Genomic DNA, 14,991 nt, shown 5'->3' with positions numbered 1-14,991 from the left:
GCTGGTAGCTGCAAAGCCCAACATGAAAAATAAAATGGCAATGAAATAATTTAATTGCCATTTTATTTTTCACGTTTGTCGTGGCTGCAGCACGCGTGGGTGGGGCGACTCGCCCCCACTCTCAAGAAAAAAACAGCGCTGGCGATATATCGAAATGGTAGAAACCCGTATGCCGGATTTGGGCATATAAATCCTGCCTTTAGTATCATTACGGGTAGGATAACTTTTTTTGCCTGAGTAGATTAGGAAATGGCTGGGCCTATCGTTTTAGTATTTGTTAGCTAGATGCACTTGAGAGGAAACTCACTAACTTTCATACGGTTCCGCTAGGGCTGAGAGTATTGAATATAGTCTTCATGATTGTTCTCCTTGTATGCTATGTACCGTTTGTTCACTTTTATTGTTAACCTCATAGGAGCGTCGAACGTTCAGCGCCCAGTGCTGAACGTTCGAAGAACAAATGCTGGCCGGTCGGCCAACGGTCGTGCGCAGCACTGGCAAGGTAGTGCTCGCGACGACCGTTGGCCGACGGCAGCACTTAAGGGGTTAAATTACATGTTTGATTGCAATATTTATCTACAACATTATTTACGGGGAACCACAATGTTAGTGTTGTAACACCTTATTATACTGCATATTTGCTCACTACTCTTTGACCACCAATTGAGGTGGCGCTTTTCGTCAGGAATTGGTTTTAATTCTAGTTACGTCACTTGTCATACCTGTACCTTGATTTTAATTGGTTGATTCATGAAAGTGTGGCTAGACATGTTTCCTTAAATATTGTCAATGAGGAAAAGGAGACAGTAATTCCAGGTGATATGGTGTACGCGGAGAGGTTCGTTGTTTGTGGTGTCTTAAATGATTTTATATTTTCTTTGTGCCTCAATAAATCTAAATCATGTAAATCTATACTCTATTAGCGATGAACTTTTAGTATATTGTATGTTTTAATTGTTTTATATCGCTTTTATGGTCCTCGGACCGATATAAAGTATATAAAGAAGTAGTCCGCTCTGGAGATAATTTGGTCCTCCCTTGACACATAATTCCAGTGGCCCTACCTTAAGGGTTTTTAAGTTGTTGTTAAAGCATTGATCTGTGTTTTTGCCTAAAAGGTTAAGGACATAACTACAGGGCCTGGTAAAGACCTATTTCAAAGTCAAAGACTTGCATACTTAAAGCCCTTGGTCCACTTTCAACCCACCCTACATTTCACGGAGAAGCAGGGACATTGCATAATCACAGGCCTGATTTATAGCCGTAGCTGTGGCATCGCTGAGCTACTAATGTAGACGAGGAAGCACATTTTACACATCAGTAGAAGCCTGCTGCTATTAAGATTTCCGGCTGTTGTTGATTTTAGTATTAGCTAACAGAATGAGCCTAAGTGTTGGTCTCAGTCCATGACCTTGCGCCGATATTTATAATGAAAAAGTAATTTACACACGCATGTTGGTGCGGGTTTATTGGCTTTCTTTTTAATTGTATTTTTAATTGAGAGGCTCATGCCTCTAGCGTTCACTCTGTGTGTGGCTAGCCCTCCACCCCCTCATGCGCAACTAGTCCGTTTGTTCTAAGTCCTTCTACAACCGTACTGCACGTTTTGAACATCCGGCAACTTCTTGATATAGATAGACTAATGTTCAGTAGGGATTGGAACCATAGCCGCTATACTAGACTATTACCACTAGATGGTGGTGTAAGACAGCAAGAGATAATTGACTGCTGAACTCTTTAAACGAAAGCAAAAGTGTTGCGAGCGAGTATCACGATGATAGAACATGGGCCGTGGACGGAATGGATGATGTGCAAATGAATGTGGGAGGTTTTAGAGGCGCTTTATTGAACTAAATCGTTTGAAGGCGTTGTAAAGGTACCTCTATTTGAATGGCCTCTTTTTCCACCTCTTGCAGCTTTCTGACTGCAAGATTGATATGATCTCCGCGAATTTCTGCTCATGGAATTTGGGATTCTTCCCTCTATTTTTCTAAGAACGATAGCTAGAAGTAACCCCTTCTCCCAAGTTGACTGAAGTGACTGAATCCGGGCTCATTCACCATGTTGCAAAGATATCTGCAATGCATACGCGATTATTTTTGTGCTGGAAGGGGCACCCTCCTGCACTAAAACCATCAGGGAGGCGTTTTCCTCGACCACATGGAAAGAGGAAAAAAACAAGGGAAATTAAAAATATTTCCCCTCGTTGCGCCTGCTCCGGGTAGGCATAAGGTTTTGTGATGCAACAAGTTTACGTGATTAAGTGAATCTGTGGCAGCATCAACATCTATGGGTGCTAGGCACATATCCTAGCACTATGGTGAAATCAGCACCAGCGCTAGGCAGAGAGGAGGAGAGTCACATCTCTGTGAATATGGTGCTCTCCTGCTCTCTCCCTGTGACGCAACGCAGCACAGTATCTTTGGGTGCTGCGCTGCGTTGTCTGACACTGATCCAGCGTAAACCCATTAAGTTGATCAGGGATAAATACTCAATAACATCTCATACTTTGGCTCATACACATTCACCCAAATCCCTGATGCGCTGGAGTCAAGTTTATTAACTTTACTTACTCTTAACCTCCCCCTTCCAATTGTTAAAGTCAATTCATATAATGGGGCATGGCCGCCACCTTGTATGATGGCTCTACCAGGGGCTCTGGGTACATTTGGGCACTCAACTAATAACACTCCTACAAAAATGGGAAACGTCCCTGGTAAGGGAATTGGATGATAGAGAATGGGCCTTGATGTTAGAGCACCCTCGACTGGCTTCCCGAAATTTCCGCCTAAAAACAATACAATCATTCATACTGCATAGGGCTTATCTAACCCCGAGGGCAATCCAGAGGATGTTTCCTGCTGCCTCTTCTGGCTGTCCAAGGTGTCTACACCATGATGCTGATTTTATTCACATGTTATGGTCCTGTCCTGTATTGGTAGGGTTTTGGTTGGAGGTCACTCAGAGCCTTTCAATCTTAACAGAATGCTCCCCTTGGAATTCTATTGTTGCATGCCTTCTGAGCCTGTTTCCTCTCCCTAAGAAGGCGAAGTTACTGCATCGCTTTGCAGGATTGGCCTTGATGCTTGCCAAAAAAATTATACAGCGCTGGATATCGCGCATGGCGCCGCACGAGGGTAAATGGAGGGAGGAAGTTCTTAGATGGACCGTAGCGGAGACGGAAGTGCTTCATCGCAAAGAATATAGAGGGCTGAAAAAAAGACCCATTACCCTAGACTGGGCGCACTTGGTGGAAAAGTTGAAAGCAAACACGGGAGAGGTGATGGGTTCTTGGGGCTCGCGGGGGTCCACTCTGCTGATAACTGATTACTGAAACTATGACCGGAGTGGTTTTCTAGGTGGCCGCTGTCTCCTCCCATATCCTTCCCATCTCCGTTGTGCCCCCTTCCTCTCCTGTCCTTCCCACCTATATCGGACATGACTAACCCGTAGTATTATATACCTGAGTTGGGGTACTTCCAACATAGCAGCTGAGTATCTTAAGTATCTTGTTCATAGGGCTGGTAATTGGGGGGTGGGGGCGTATTTCAATAATGTTAAATAACACACTGATAATGTGGGATATACTGTGTCGGATATGTAATTGTATTAGTATTGGTAATGCAAATGCTGAATATCTAGGCACTAAATTGTCATGTAATGTTATATGCGGAACGTTACGAATAACATATGTACTTCCTCATCTGAATATGAGAAAAAACAGCAATTTAAATCATTCCTAGTACTGACTGTGAATAATCTGCAAAGCTCAATAAAAAAATGTGTTAAAAAAGCAACTTTACTTACTCTTATCACTTAAGCACATAGTATGAACATCCTGTGTTTCTTACGTATTGAACAAGTGACAATCAACTTTTCATCTATTTGGTTGATGAACCAATTAGTTGAAGAGTTGATGGCAATGGTAATTCTCAAACATTAATCATAATAGAAAACTGACTAAATAACCACAGATTCTCTGTGAGATTTGATCAATTTATCGAGTAATGATAATTGCTCATAACGGCATCTTACAGAAATTCAGATAACGAAAACCTCATGAGAGAGCAATAATCTAATTCTAACAACAATGAATATATCATTTCAAAAATGTACGTTTACAAAGAGTGGAAAGATGAAGAGAGATTAGATGAAAATAAAATATAATATTGATCCTTATACCAACAATTCGGAGGGATAGATGAAGACAAAAGGTACAAAGACAAAAATATGACTGCAAAATATTTTCTGCAATGCTAAATTAGATCAAATACAAATCCAAGGGATCTGTTAGGGAAAACCACAACCCAGGCCTATGTAGCAGTGGGGGACCACTGAACCTCGAGTCAGAGGTCAAAGACTCAAGAGCCAGGACAGGGACAGGACAGGAACAGCCAGGCCTCTTTGCAAACCGAAGAACAGCGGCACATTCCCCTCTCGGACACCTTCAGCCTATGCAACCTAAACCACACCCCTAAAGCACCTATTATACACTAAAAGTACATGTCCGTCCCACAACAGTTGCAAAGTTCATCATTTCTAGCTAAGGGATTGGTTGAGTTCTAGGGGTGGGATGTCACCCCACTATGAAATCTACTTTTGACTACACCATTGTTCTAAATAATTTTTTATACAATCATCAATACAGCTTCTCTTTCATGAGTACACATGTAACAATTTATTGTACAAATAAATTCAGCGACTACAAGTGCCATTCTCATGATGACACTGGCTTTGGCTGGCTTTCAACTTTTTGTCATTCACCAGGTCAGGCTTTGTCAGCTGCACTCAGCAGTTCAGTCATGTGGTCACATGGTTCCTGCTCATACAAAATTTCCACCGCCCTCGGTTAGGCTATCTTAAAGACATGGACGACTCGTCCATTACTAAAAGAACTGAAAATAGACATTTATTAATGATGTGACAATGAAATTCTCACTGTTTACCACCCATTTTAGCTCTACTTCATTATTAACGGTTAGCCTAGCATAGCATAAGCTGGAAAACTGCATTATTCATTAGGTTATAGCAACACACACAATGCATTTTACTAAATACACATGCGTCCTTACCATGAAAATTCTTTTAATTCACTCTAAACACAAGATTATTACATTTCCGGTTATGTATGCATTAATTCTGATTAGTTCATGCAATTTGCAAAGCAAGCTTCCATTGTGTAGTATAAATGTGCACAATAGTTGTTCTATCACTACTTACTGTTCGTACGTATTATAGAGGTGTTCAATGGAACAGGTTTCTTTCGTGAAATCCTGCCCCATCAACACCTTTCAGAATCTGGGCCAAAGTGTTGCGTAAACCATATGCCACTTTTTTTATTTTATTTTGACTGTCATTAGCCAAATTACACTGTGTATTGTCACTGCCATGTACTGTGGTATACTGTGAAATTAGCGTGGTACACCGTGGCCCAATAGTTCACTAAGTTCTTGTCCCTTATAACTTAAAAACTCAAAAAACACCCCATAATCTATATTCCTGCCTAATCTCATGGAAATCCATGTGGCCATTTTATCGCTACGTGTAAATAAAAGGTGTATGGAAAGTGCATAGGTGGGCAACCATGTTTTGGTACCCCCCCTTTTTCTTTTCACCTGTTTAACTAATCACCATGGAACTTTGAATTATCAGCCAATGTAGAAAAAGGAATAGGTCTACAAGTTTTTCTGGAGATTTGTCAAACGATGGCAAAGTTATTACCAATTAAAATCCGAGGACGGACTAACTAACTACAGAATGGCTACAGCCTTTCTGTAATATATATGTAGTGTGTGTGTGTGTGTGTGTGTGTGTGTGTGTTGAATATATTCTCGCTCCCAGGTTGTCCACCTTTGAGTAGCACGCGAGCAGCAGCTTTATTTATGTGTAGGTGAGGACGGGGATCCGCTTGTAGATGCCGCTCCGTAATGGATCTGCCCGACGCGTTTCGAAGCTCCATCTGCTTCTCTTCAGGGGCTTTAACGGAAGCGGTGTGCGCACCCGCTACACTTCTCCAATTTCATATAACTCACCCGCCGATGGGAGGCTCCATGAGACTTCTGGTAAGTGTAGTGCGGAAAGCACACAATCAAGTCCTGTATGGACTCCACAAGTGGGCCCGTCCTCGATCCCATGTACGGCTGCTACTTCACTGCTGTGACCCCCAACGTTAACGGGGTGGTGCATACTCTGCGGCTGGACTGCCGCATATAGATTCTCGATCCCTGGTTGTCCACCTTTGAGTAGCACGCGAGCAGCAGCTTTATTTATGTGTAGGGGAGGACGGGGATCCGCTTGTAGATGCCGCTCCGTAATGGATCTGCCCGACGCGTTTCGAAGCTCCATCTGCTTCTCTTCAGGAGCTTTAATGGAAGCGGTGTGCGCACCCGCTACACTTCTCCAATTTCATATAACTCACCCACCGATGGGAGGCTCCAATGAGACTTTTGGGAAGTGTAGTGCGGAAAGCACACAATCAAGTCCTGTATGGAATCCACAAGTGGGCCTGTCCTCGATCCCATGTACGGCTGCTACTTCACTGCCGTGACCCCCAACCTTAACGGGGTGGTGCATACTCTGCGGCTGGACTGCCGCATATAGATTCTCGCTCCAAGGTTGTCGACCTTTGAGTAGCACGCGAGCAGCAGCTTTATTTATGTGTAGGTGAGGACGGGGATCCGCTTGTAGATGCCGCTCCGTAATGGATCTGCCCGACGCGTTTCGAAGCTCCATCTGCTTCTCTTCAGGGGCTTTAACGGAAGCGGTGTGCGCACCCGCTACACTTCTCCAATTTCATATAACTCACCCGCCGATGGGAGGCTCCAATGAGACTTCTGGGAAGTGTAGTGCGGAAAGCACACATCCAAGTTCTGTATGGACTCGACAAGTGGGCCCGTCCTCGATCCCATGTACGGCTGCTACTTCACTGCCGTGACCCCCAACGTTAACGGGGTGGTGCATACTCTGCGGCTGGACTGCCGCATATAGATTCTCGCTCCCAGGTTGTCCACCTTTGAGTAGCACGCGAGCAGCAGCTTTATTTATGTGTAGGTGAGGATGGGGATCCGCTTGTAGATGCCGCTCCGTAATGGATCTGCCCGACGCTTTTCGAAGCTCCATCTGCTTCTCTTCAGGGGCTTTAACGGAAGCGGTGTGCGCACCCGCTACACTTCTCCAATTTCATATAACTCACCCGCCGATGGGAGGCTCCAATGAGACTTCTGGGAAGTGTAGTGCGGAAAGCACACAATCAAGTCCTGTATGGACTCCACAAGTGGGCCCGTCCTCGATCCCATGTACGGCTGCTACTTCACTGCCGTGACCCCCAACCTTAACGGGGTGGTGCATACTCTGCGGCTGGACTGCCGCATATAGATTCTCGCTCCCAGGTTGTCCACCTTTGAGTAGCACGCGAGCCGCAGCTTTATTTATGTGTAGGTGAGGACGGGGATCCGCTTGTAGATGCCGCTCCGTAATGGATCTGCCCAACGCGTTTCGAAGCTCCATCTGCTTCTCTTCAGGGGCTTTAACGGAAGCGGTGTGCGCACCCGCTACACTTCTCCAATTTCATATAACTCACCCGCCGATGGGAGGCTCCAATGAGACTTCTGGGAAGTGTAGTGCGGAAAGCACACAATCAAGTCCTGTATGGACTCCACAAGTGGGCCCGTCCTCGATCCCATGTACGGCTGCTACTTCACTGCCGTGACCCCCACCGTTAACGGGGTGGTGCATACTCTGCGGCTGGACTGCCGCATATAGATTCTCGCTCCCAGGTTGTCCACCTTTGAGTAGCACGCGAGCAGCAGCTTTATTTATGTGTAGGTGAGGACGGGGATCCGCTTGTAGATGCCGCTCCGTAATGGATCTGCCCGACGCGTTTCGAAGCTCCATCTGCTTCTCTTCAGGGGCTTTAACGGAAGCGGTATGCGCACCCGCTACACTTCTCCAATTTCATATAACTCACCCGCCAATGGGAGGCTCCAATGAGACTTCTGGGAAGTGTAGTGCGGAAAGCACACAATCAAGTCCTGTATGGACTCCACAAGTGGGCCCATCCTCGATCCCATGTACGGCTGCTACTTCACTGCCGTGACCCCCAACGTTAACGGGGTGGTGCATACTCTGCGGCTGGACTGCCGCATATAGATTCTAGCTCCCAGGTTGTCCACCTTTGAGTAGCACGCGAGCAGCAGCTTTATTTATGTGTAGGTGAGGACGGGGATCCGCTTGTAGATGCCGCTCCGTAATGGATCTGCCCGACGCGTTTCGAAGCTCCACCTGCTTCTCTTCAGGGGCTTTAACGGAAGCGGTGTGCACACCCGCTACACTTCTCCAATTTCATATAACTCACCCGCCGATGGGAGGCTCCAATGAGACTTCTGGGAAGTGTAGCGCGGAAAGCACACAATCAAGTCCTGTATGGACTCCACAAGTGGGCCCGTCCTCGATCCCATGTACGGCTGCTACTTCACTGCCGTGACCCCCAACGTTAACGGGGTGGTGCATACTCTGCGGCTGGACTGCCGCATATAGATTCTCGCTCCCAGGTTGTCCACCTTTGAGTAGCACGCGAGCAGCAGCTTTATTTATGTGTAGGTGAGGACGGGGTTCCGCTTGTAGATGCCGCTCCGTAATGGATCTGCCCGACGCGTTTCGAAGCTCCATCTGCTTCTCTTCAGGGGCGTTAACGGAAGCGGTGTGCGCACCCGCTACACTTCTCCAATTTCATATAACTCACCCGCCGATGGGAGGCTCCAATGAGACTTCTGGGAAGTGTAGTGCGGAAAGCACACAATCAAGTCCTGTATGGACTCCACAAGTGGGCCCGTCCTCGATCCCATGTACGGCTGCTACTTCACTGCCGTGACCCCCAACGTTAACGGGGTGGTGCATACTCTGCGGCTGGACTGCCGCATATAGATTCTCGCTCCCAGGTTGTTCACCTTTGAGTAGCACGCGAGTAGCAGCTTTATTTATGTGTAGGTGAGGACGGGGATCCGCTTGTAGATGCCGCTCCGTAATGGATCTGCCCGAGGCGTTTCGAAGCTCCATCTGCTTCTCTTCAGGGGCTTTAACGGAAGCGGTGTGCGCACCCGCTACACTTCTCCAATTTCATATAACTCACCCGCCGATGGGAGGCTCCAATGAGGCTTCTGGGAAGTGTAGTGCAGAAAGCACACAATCAAGTCCTGTATGGACTCCACAAGTGGGCCCGTCCTCGATCCCATGTACGGCTGCTACTTCACTGCCGTGAACCCCAACGTTAACGGGGTGGTGCATACTCTGCGGCTGGACTGCCGCATATAGATTCTCACTCCCAGGTTGTCCACCTTTGAGTAGCACGTGAGCAGCAGCTTTATTTATGTGTAGGTGAGGACGGGGATCCGCTTGTAGATGCCGCTCCGTAATGGATCTGCCCGACGCGTTTCGAAGCTCCATCTGCTTCTCTTCAGGGGCTTTAACGGAAGCGGTGTGCGCACCCGCTACACTTCTCCAATTTCATATAACTCACCCGCCAATGGGAGGCTCCAATGAGACTTCTGGGAAGTGTAGTGCTCAAGACCGGTGGGGTAGCAGCCACCTCGGGAACAGTCGAGGATCTAGCTCTGTTCCTTGACTCGATCACTCTCTGTTCCCCAATAATCGTAGGTGGTGATTTTAACCATTAGTTTGAACATCTCCCGGACCACCTGGCAGGCATATCCAGTGAAGAGGGCGAACTCTGGAACATCCCCACTTTGACCGACCCACTGGTAAACGCCTGGACCCCACTTGCCACACAAATAACGTCCTTCACGCTCAGTCATTCGCTGAGGGCCTGCAATGGCCAAACAAAAGGGGATATCCCGCCAAAACATACTTTTAACAGACCTGGTTATGAGTCACGCATTGACTACATCATGGTCTCAGCCAGGGACTGGGACAAAGTCAAGGATTTTAGAGTAAATCCCAGATCCGACAGTGACCATAACCCACTCTCATTAAGATTCGAGGTACAGGGGTCACACACAGTCACGGTAGATGAAAATCCCGCACATCAGGTGGATCTAGCACTATCCTGCAATAGACGCAGAATTAATGGGCAAAATTGCTGGAAAACCCGACTAACATCGAAAGATTGTACGCGCTAGTTGTCCCCGCCTTAGAAAAGGTCGAGCGTTGCACGCATCAACCAGCTAATGATTTAGAATCCCCTACCCCAGGAAACTCCGAGGTAACTAATCCTTCCCTTTGTAAGTCTGCACAACTGAATGAGCTCGGCACCATTCACTCTGAGCTATGCACCAACCTCGCAGAAGTGCTGAACCCGGTGGCCAGGCTAAGGAAGCCCAAGCAGAAAAGAGTCACCTGGTTCAACGCTTCTTGTAGGATAGCGAAAGCCGCATTACTTGAATCACTTAAAGCACGAGATATTCCAAGTAAAATCAAGGGAAAAAGATTAGCCTACAAATCAGTCCTCCGTGCTGCCAAAGTAGATTGGGATGAGGGAAACTGGACCAAAATGACAGCTGCTCTTGCATCTCGAGATGCCCGGACCTTCTGGCAAATCGTTATGCATGGCTCAGCTGAACCACTCGTAGCAGTAGAGGCCAACATAGCACCCTTCGTCTGGGAGGAACATTTTAAAAATCTATACAAAACATATAGTAGCGACCCTTCGATGACCTCACCCGAAGATGCATTGCACTTACCCACTGAAGGCGTAGCCCCTATGGACGGTTTCAGCGTGGAGGAGGTCACCATGGCAATCATGGCCCTGGCTGCTGGAAAGGCGCCGGGTCTTGACAGGCTGCCAGGCGACCTCTACAAACATGAACCCAAGATCTGGGCTCCTTATCTCAGGGTGTTGTTCAACTCAATCCTGAATGGCATGCCAATCCCTCCGACGTGGCCGGGGGCAGAGATAGCTGCTGCTAAACCGCCTGCTGGAGTGGACAAGGGAATGTAATATCCTGAGTCCCTTCCAAGCAGGATTCAGGGAGAAGGTCTCGACCATAGACCAGGTCTTTCGGCTTGTCCTCATTTTTGGGAAAACAGTGCAGCTGGAGGGTGGCAGCCTCTACACTGTATTCGTGGACCTGAGGGCGGAGTTTGACCTGGTCCCCTGGACCAAGCTGTGTGAGGTGCTGGCCAAATTGGGCGTTCCTGGGGGTTTGTTGAAAATGATAGTTCGCCTCCACAGCGCCAATTTTGCACAGGTGAGATGTGGCAGGATGGGGGCACTGTCCAAGAGGTTCCCCGTTGGCCGGGGGGTAAGACAGGGTTGTGTGCTTGCACCGACCCTGTTTTGCCTCTATGTCAACGGGGTTATCTCTCATCTGGGGGGGGGGGGGTCACCAATTCTGACTCTCCAAAATTGGCTGCTGAAAGGGTGCCGGCCATTATGTTCGCCGATGACACCCTGCTGCTATCAAAATCCGCAATGGGCATCCAGCGTATCCTTGATGGCTTTGCGGACTTTTGTGAGGGCCATGGTTTAGAAATTAACACTCTAAAGACTAAATTCATGGTCTTCAATCCCCCACCAAAATTCCACTCCACCCCCAGAATTGGACAAAACAGGCTTGAGAGGATGAAAACCTTTGAATATTTGGGAGTTATGTTAAACAACAAATTATCCTGGAACACGCACCTGGAGAAAGCTCTCCTCAAACTGATCCAATATTCGGGGGGTACCCTGAACCTTTTGGCGAACAACAAATCTTCAATCAGGCCCATCGGTCCCCCGATGCAGATTTACAAAACACAGGCAAGGGGGGCTGCCATGTATGGATCTGAACTTTGGGGTCACGTAGGCACATCAGACCTCCTGAAAGAGGAGAATAAATTCATCCGAAGGCTTGTAGGACTCCCTCCTAGTACGCCCCTAGTCCCCCTTAGGTTGGACCTGTGGCTGCGCCCGCTAGACGACGAATTGGCTTTCCGCCCGCTGGCTTATTGGCGTAGACTGTGGGCAACCCCAGAACTGGCCAGCTATAGACTGGGACTACAGGAGGTGCTTGCTATGCCGGATGCTGGACAAATCAAATGGCTCAAATTTATCAAACTAGAACTGGAGCGTTTGGGACTTTCTAAAATGTGGTCTGATCCCTTGGTTACCTGCCAACTCATTCCCAAAAAGGAATTAGCCAAGGCATACCACGACAGCAAATTACTGGCATTTTTTAACCAACTAAAACCTGGTTCATTGACAGACTCCTTTACATCCTTCAAGGACACTTATAACTTTGAACCAACCTTAGACAAAGTCCATCCTCCCTTGCTCAGGAAATTATACCTGCAGTGGAGACATGGGTCCCTCCCTATTAGATCACTTACAAGTAAATGGAGCAAAGACGCAACCAGTATCTGTCCAGCATGTAGAACCTCCGACGAATCTGAACTCCACATTCTCTTTTTTTGCCCTGCTTACCGAGAGATTCACAAACAATGGATAGTCCCTCTATGCAGAAATCTGGGATTTGTGAAGTGTTTGGCTGCCCTCAGAGTCCTGAAAACCAATTTGACTGATTATATTGTGTTTGCGGTGGCCAAATACTTGGGTGCTATCTGGAGTCTCAGAAGGAAATGCCTTAGGGCCGGCAACTGACCCTATTGTACCTAAGACATGGTAGTGTAACATGGGATTGTGCTAGTGTCTGATTTTATACTGTACAACTTTTATATAACAACAGTTTTAAAAATGTATGCTTTAAACATCTTTTATGGTAAAAATGTTACCGAAATAAAGATTATTTGAATTGAATTGTATATGTATATGTATATATATATATATATATATATTCCAAACATTACCTCCGATCCCAAACTCCGAACGGCGAAGCAAACAGGAGACGGACCACCAGGATAATTACAGGTATTTCTTTATTGCATATCTCAGCTGGGTTGAAGGGCAAGGCGCGTTTCGGGCTGGAACAGCCCTTGTTCACATGCAATAGACCCGATGTAACTTTTAATTTTTATAATGCTGGTGATCCTCGTATAACCCGCCTACTACACTGGTCACGTGACAATAGAGGTAGAAAACATACTGCTTAATGTGCAAAATACGCCGATATTTACACTACATGAAAACTTCGCAAGTGTTGACATTCTAATAAGATGCATAATTTAAATAAATCATGACAAATAAATGACAGGATAAATTCTTTCTTTTCTAATAGAATTGGCAAAGCGTTATATTACTGTATAATACAGCCAGAGATATTCTTAAATTGTGTCCACATTACCAGATAATGCTTGGGCAGTGTGAGGAAACTTATAGTGCAACTAACAGTGACACCTGGTTAAATGCCTAAAGTGCAGAAAGCTATATTACATGTGCAAAACAGAGCGGGATAAAGTGCTGAAGTGCATGATAAAATCAACCTGTAATTGTAATGCATAAATGCCTTCTTAACAATTGGGTTTTCTTGACAGAACCTCATTTTGTTAATTAAAATTGGGTTTAAAACATTGCAAAAAACGGTTAAATAATTTATCATGGTAAAAGTGATTAAAAATCTAATGTGCAAAACAGTTGTAGTCAAAATTAATAAAAGACAGAATAATGGATATATATACACATAACTATATACACTAGAGGAAACTTTAAAAACTGTTGAAAACGATCAATATAGATAAATGCAGAGATACCAGCAATAAACATCATGGAAACAGTTTTGGCCAACAGTTCTCCTCAGGTAACAGGGAACCTGACTACCTGAGGGTTAGGGATACAGGCTAGAAAATTGGAAACACAAGTAAATTTGTCGAAAGAGTCCAGACTACAAGAAATTATGAAGGTCTTCGATATTGTTGGGACCATTCGGCCATTTACTATCATATTCAAGAATCATGCTGGACTCTAGTTGTCTCAATTTTAATTCTCTGTTACCCTCCCTTAGAAGTTTTGGTACTGCAGCCACTACATAATAGGTAAGACAGTTTACATCCTTATTATGTTTGCTTTGGAAGTGGCGAGCCACAGGATAGACAGGATCGCCATGTAGGATAGCTCGGAGATGCTTGAGGATCCTGACGTGCACCTGTTGTTTTGTACTGCCTATATAATTTAGGTCACAGGTGCACGTCAGGACATAAACCTCAAACTCCGTTTTGCAAGTGTGATTGCCTACAATGGGGATTTCAGTACTGTTGAAGGGGGTGCGGTAATGGGTTTTATTTACACCAAGCTTGCAGGCTCGACAGCTGGAGCATTTGCGAAATCCGGCTGCGGGTTGCAGCCAGTTTGCCTTATGTTTTAATTCTGGACTGCTGGTGTTTAAAACAGCTCCCATGCTGCGCGCTCTGCGAAAGGTTATCACTGGTTTGTTGGGAAGCACGTGTCCTAATATGTTTGTTAAAATGATGGACCAGTTCTTATTTATGATCTGTCTGATCTTAGATTCTTGGTCACTGAAGGCTGTTATGAACCTGGGACAATCATTTTGTGAATTATCCGTAGCAGGGGTGGATGTAATCGCCTCTCTGTTAGGGATGCCAGATGGAAAAAGACTAGCCCTCGTCCTCAGATTGGCTTTATTCAAGGCTTGCTCAAACATTGTATCCGAGTAGCCTCGATTTTTTAACCTGGCATGCAATTCCTCAACACATCTGTCAAAGTCATCACTGGAGCTGCAAATTCTTTTGAGTCGTAAGATCTCACCTAGGGGGATGCTGTGGATGGTGTGTTTAGGGTGCAGACTTGAGGCGTGCAGAGTGGTGTTGCCAGCAGTGGGCTTTCTATGTAAGGTGGTCTGTACTCTGTTAGACTCGTCAATATAAATTTTTACGTCAAGAAAGTCAATTTGTTTGGCACTAATGTGGGATGTAAATTTCAAATTGAGTGAGTTGTTATTAAGATCATCAATGAAAGCAGATGCTTCGTGTGCATCGCCCTGCCACACTATAAAGATGTCGTCTATATAGCGGAGGTATTTGATGATCTTCTCCTTTACCCACACTTTGTGTGTTACGTTGAGAACCCGCTCCTCCCACCAGCCCACG

This window comes from Lissotriton vulgaris, chromosome 3_1, assembly GCF_964263255.1.
Source record: "Lissotriton vulgaris chromosome 3_1, aLisVul1.2, whole genome shotgun sequence".
Lineage (NCBI taxonomy): Eukaryota > Metazoa > Chordata > Amphibia > Caudata > Salamandridae > Lissotriton > Lissotriton vulgaris.
This window is presented reverse-complemented; position numbering follows the sequence as displayed.